This window comes from Macrobrachium nipponense, chromosome 2, assembly GCF_015104395.2.
Source record: "Macrobrachium nipponense isolate FS-2020 chromosome 2, ASM1510439v2, whole genome shotgun sequence".
NCBI classification, from domain to species: Eukaryota; Metazoa; Arthropoda; class Malacostraca; order Decapoda; family Palaemonidae; genus Macrobrachium; species Macrobrachium nipponense.
Window position 1 is genome coordinate 100,620,843 of NC_087201.1, and position 6,000 is coordinate 100,626,842.

The window sequence follows — 6,000 nt, forward strand, 5'->3', positions numbered from 1 at the left end:
ATCAGACAAGAGGCAGGAAGAGGTTTAGGAACTTCCAATCATACCAGACTCCACAACCCCAAGCTGTCGTTCAGACGACGATTCCTGTACCTCAAGGGACTCAGCCGTCTACGTCTAAACCTCCCAAACCCCAACAACAAAACAATACGTTTGGATGACTCAGCCTCCTCAACATCAAGCTCCTTCTACCGGCTTTTTAACCCCTCCTTTGAGCAAACAAGGAGTTTTGTTTCCATGGGTACAATAGGTACGCCAGAACGGATAGTAGAGCCAGAGGTAACTTTCATAATAGAGGTGGAAGGACTTCAACAAGAGGCAGAGGATACAGGAGTAGACGAGGAAACAGACCCTCTTCAAACCATTGAGACATCTCAGGTAGGGGGAAGACTATACAAATTTCGGAGCCGGTGGAGGTTCAGCAAGTGGGCTTCCAGCATAGTATCCAAGGGTCTGGGGTGGAGTTGGATAAAAGGGCCCCTCCACTAACCAGTTTTCATCAAGCTCCATCGGCAGAACTAGACCTATACACCAAAGATCTTTTGCAAAAGAATGCAATAAAAGAAGTAAGATCTTTGAAATTTCAAGGACGCTTGTTCAGCGTGCCAAAGAAAGACTCAGAACAAAGAAGGGTGATTCTAGATTTGTCACATCTGAATACTTACATTCGATGCGACAAGTTCCATATGTTGACTATCTCGCAGGTGCGGAACCTTACTTCCCCGTGGGGCCGTCACCACCTCTATAGATCTTACAGACGCTTACTATCATGTTCCGATAGCAAGGCATTTTGTCTTCCCTTTTCTAGGATTCAAACTAGGCAGAAGGGCATACTCATTCAAAGTGATGCCATTCGGACTCAGTATAGCGCCCAGGATATTTACGAAGCTGGCAGAGACAGTTAGTCCAAGAGCTGAGAACTCAAGGAATACAGTTAGTTGGCCTATCTAGACGATTGGCTTATATGGGCCAGCAATGTAGAGGATTGCGTAAAGGCGACAAACAAAGTCATAAAATTTTTGGAACACTTAGGTTTCAAAATAAACCTCAAGAAGTCCCGTCTTACTCCAGCAGCATTTTCCAATGGTTGGTTAGGACTGCAATGGAACCTAATCACACACAGACTATCTCTTCCCTCAACAAAAAGGAAAGAAATAGCAAAGAAAACAAAAAATTTTCTCAAGGACAAATTAACGTCCAGGAGAAGACAAGAAAGAATTCTAGGCTCACTTCAGTTTGCATCAGTAACAGACACATTACTAAAGGCAAAACTGAAAGATAATAAATCGGGTATGGCGATCCAAGGCGACCAAGAGGAACGAGACAAAATATCTCTAATCCACAAATACTAAAGAAAAGATTGCTCCCTTGGACCAAGGCCAAGAATCTGCAAAATCGATTCCCCTACGATTTCCACCACCAGCGTTGGTAATACACACAGACGCCTCTCTAAGCGGTTGGGGAGGTTACTCCCAATACGAAAAAGTCCAAGGTTTGTGGTCAGTAACATTGCGTCAACTCCACATCAACATATTGGAAGCCATGGCAGTATTCTTAACTCTGAAGAAACTAGCCCCGGCAAAGAAGCAACACATCAGATAATTCTGGACAACGAAGTAATCGTCCATTGCTTAAACAGAGGGGATCCAAATCAAGTCACATAAATCATGTGATGATAGCAATCTTTACGATTGCAACAAGAAACCATGGCACCTGTCAGCTGTACACCTGGCAGGAGTGAGAAATGTGGTAGCAGACGCACTTTCAAGGACAACTCCGCTGGAGTCGGAATGGTCATGGACAAAGATTCATTCAATTGGATTTTGTCAACAGATTCCGAACCTTCAGGTGGACCTATTCGCCACGGAATCCAACAACAAACTAAAATGTTATGTTGCTCCCAACCTGGACCCTCTGGCCTATGCCACGGACGCCATGTCCATAGATTGGAACACTTGGCAAAGAATTTATCTGTTCCCTCCGATAAACATGTTAATGAAAGTACTAGACAAAACTCAGGACTTTCAAAGGTCAGATAGCTCTGGTAGCCCCCAATTGGCCCAAGAGCAATTGGTTTTCATCTGATGGTAGAACTAGGACTCCTCCCTCGGCGGATCCCAGATCCCAAGTTGACACAGGTAGTACAAACTCGCAGTGTGTTAGCTTCCTCAAGAATTCGGAGTGCCCTAACTTTATGGACTTTATGAAATTGCAGCACAAGAGATGCTAACATTGATCCTCTAAATACCTTGTTTCTAGAGTCAGATAAAAGAGACTCAACCCTTCGTCAATATGATTCAGCTGTAAGAAAACTGGCAAAGTTCTTAAGAGATTCTAAGGTTAGAGCAATGACTCGGAACCTAGCAGTTACCTTTTTTAGGACCCTGTTGAAACGGGATTAGCAGCTAATACAATTACAACAATTAAATCTGCCTTGAAGAAGATATTTCAGATTGGGTTTAATATTAATCTTACAGATTCAATATTTCATCAATTCCAAAAGCTTGCGCCAGACTAAAACCAGTAACCCGCTCCCACACAGTTTCCTGGTTTTAAATGATGTTCTTAAACTGGCCTCTGAAACCAATAATGATTCATGTTCATACATAACACTGTTTAGAAAACTTTATTTTTGGTAAGTTTAGCATCTGGAGCCAGAATATCTGAGCTTTCAGCATTATCTAGAGAACCGAATCATATTGTTTTCTCGCATCTGGGGAAGTACAAATCTTTCCAGACAAAGAGATTTTTAGCAAAGAATGTGGATCCACAGAACCGATGGTCACCGTGGAGATTGTCCCACTTCCACAGGATCCATCCTTATGTCCAGTTAACACTTTGAAAGCTTATCTGAACAGAACTTCTATAAGTCTTCAGGCCCTTTATTTATTAGAGAAAATGGAGGAAACATTTCCTTAAAAGGGATTAGACAGCAGATTCTTTATTTTATCAAACAAGCTAATCCAGAATCAATTCCACATGCTCATGATATTCGAGCAGTAGCCACGTCAGTTAATTATTTTCACCATATGAATTTTGAAGATTTAAAAAAGTATACAGGTTGGAAATCACCATTAGTATTTAAACGCCATTACTTAAAATCCTTGGAAGCCCTAAAATTTGCAACAGTGGCAGCAGGAAATGTTAGTTCCTCCTGATGTATCAGAACCATGTTAAGAAGTTAATTCATTAGTATTCCTTACCTTTCTTTCTCCCCTACCTGCCTCATTTATTGTCCCTGCCTTAGCCTTGTTACTCACCTGTAATTAAATTAGATTTGGTACTCACCTGTATTGTAATTAACCTGTTCTGGTACTCAACATTTAGTTTACTGGATGTAAATTGTATAGTATTAAGATATATTGTGATATCTTTTGACGGTTTTCAAGAAATTCTTGGACCCCTCCTTTTGAGTACCAGTATAGTATGTATATTTTGTCTTGTATAAGGTTACTAGTAGACACCTTTATTTTCTTTTGGAAATGTTTTTCCTGAATAAGTTTTTGATAACTGATTACTTTTATGTCAGTTTGTATTAGATTATATATTGATACGGTATTAAAGTTCCTTCTTTATGTATCCTAGTTTTTATTCTATTCCTTTTCAGTAACTAATTACAAGCTATTGGACCAATTCTCTGTTACTATTTCACGGAGCGGCACAGGTTGAGCCAGAAAAGGGGATTTTGACAGAGGAAAAATCTATTTCTGGGCGAGAGACCTGTGCCGCCCAGTGAACCCACCCTTGTTTTACCTCACCCTAGACTGGTCCAAGCTTGGGATGCTATGAGGAATGTTTAGGTACGCATGGGTGGTAGAGGGGTGGCGGGCAGTAGTGGGATGTAGAACGGCACCTCGTAGTAACGGGGGATGTGGGAGAGGAGATAAACTAATTGGTAAGAGACCATGCTGAGTGGTGGTTTTTCACGCCCCAGTTACTATACCGACACCCTATATGGTGTGAGCGAGCTAGGCATATGTCCGGCATTCCATGCAACTTTTTTCTCTGGTATATATAGCAGTTTTATACCTTAGAAATGATGCTATAATGAGCATTTCACTGGGCGGCACAGGTCTCTCGCCCAGAAATAGATTTTTCCTCTGTCAAATCCCTTTTTAGGCCTACCAGCCGATAACTCTTGAATCACGCGCCTTGGGGGATGCTGGGAGTTCACGGATCAAGGTGTTGTTTGGTTTACAATTGTTACGCAGGCGCGCAAGCGCGAATTTCTTTCTTGCCGCACTAAAAAGTATCTGTGACACATCTCGGAAATTATTTCGTCACTTAGACATAATTTTTTTACCATTTTAAATTAGCCGTTACATGGAGTATTATATATGAAAATGTGTGCATTTTTATGTAGAATACAACAATAAAATACTCATGATTGTAGCTTTTATCAGTTTTGAGATATTTTCATATAAATAACGATAAGTGCCAAAATTTCAACCTTCTGTCAACTTTGACTCTACCGAAATGGTCGAAAACGCAATTGTAAGCTAAAACTCTATATTTTAGGTAATATTCAATCATTTACCTTAATTTTGCAACTAATTGGAAGTCTCTAGCACAATATTTCGATTATGGTGAATTTATGAAAAAACTTTTTCCTTACGTCAGCGCGGTAACTCTTCCGAAAAAAATCATACATGCAATTGTGGTAATGTTTGCACCATTTTAAAATTAGCCGTTACATAAAGTTTTATGTATGGAAATGTGCGCAATTTCATGCATAATACAAATAAAAACAACCCATGGTTGTAGCTTTTATCAATTTTGAAATATTTTCATATAAAAAATGATAAGTGACATATTTTCAACCTTCAGTCAACTTTGACTCTACCGAAATGGTCGAAAAACGCAATTGTAAGCTAAAACGCTTATATTCTAGTAATATTCAATCATTTACTCATTTTGCAACAAATTGGAAGTCTCTAGCACAATATTTCGATTTATTGTGAATTTATGAAAAAAAATTACATTTTCTTTACGTCCGTGCGGTAACTCTTCCAAAAAATCATATGTGCGATTGTGGTAATGTTTGCACCATTTTAAATTAGCCATTACATAAAGTTTTATACATGAAAATGTGCGCAATTTTATGTAGAATACAACAATAAATAATTGAAGGTTGTAGCTTTTCTCATTTTTTAAATATTTGCATATAAATCACGATAAATAGAAAAAAAAAACCACGTTCGGTCAACTTTGACTCTACCGAAATGGTCGAAAAACGCAATTGTACGCTAAAACTCTTAACAGTCTAGTAATATTCAGTCATTTATCTTCATCTTGAAACAAATTCGAAGTCTCTAGCACAATATTTCGATTTATGGTGAATTTATGAAAAAAACTTTCCTTCCCTCCGCGCACTGATTCTCCGCCACAAATCTCCGAAATGCGTACGTCCCATTCTCGGAATATTTGCTCCATTTCATATTAGGCATTTCATAGAGTTTTATATATGAAAATGTGCACAATTTCATGTAGAATAAAACAAAAAATATTTGAAGGTTGTAGCTTTTCTAATTTCCGAAATAATTGCATATAAAAATATATATATAAAAAATTCAACATTCGGTCAACTTTAACTCGTCAGATATGGTCAAAAACTGCAATTGTAAGCTAATACTCTTACAGTATAGTAATATTCAATCATTTGACTTTATTTTGAAAGAAATTGGAAGTCTCTAGGACATTATTTAGATTTATGGTGAGTTTTTAAAAAAAATATTTGTTTACGTCCGCGCATTACGAATTCATGCATTATTTTGTGATAATATTTTCTCTGTGTTGCTTTTATCGTTTTACAATGTGTTATATACCAAAATGATTGCAATTTAGTGTACATTACAACGAAAAAAAAGTAATTGTTACTTTTAACCGTTTTGCGCACAGCGCAATTTGAATACAATTATATATAAAATTTCGTTTTTGCGCTATCATATATCGCAATATTTATATATTATAATGATAATTATTTTCATTTCTGATGGTTGCATA

The 6,000-nt window shown here is 38.0% G+C and overlaps 1 protein-coding gene across 2 annotated transcripts in view; it reads right to left on the reverse strand.

The window, feature by feature from the left end:
- Positions 1–6,000, reverse strand: part of LOC135220847 (centriolin-like) — a 601,514-nt gene that overhangs the window by 67,473 nt on the left and 528,041 nt on the right. The gene's annotated exons all lie outside the window — the stretch shown is intronic.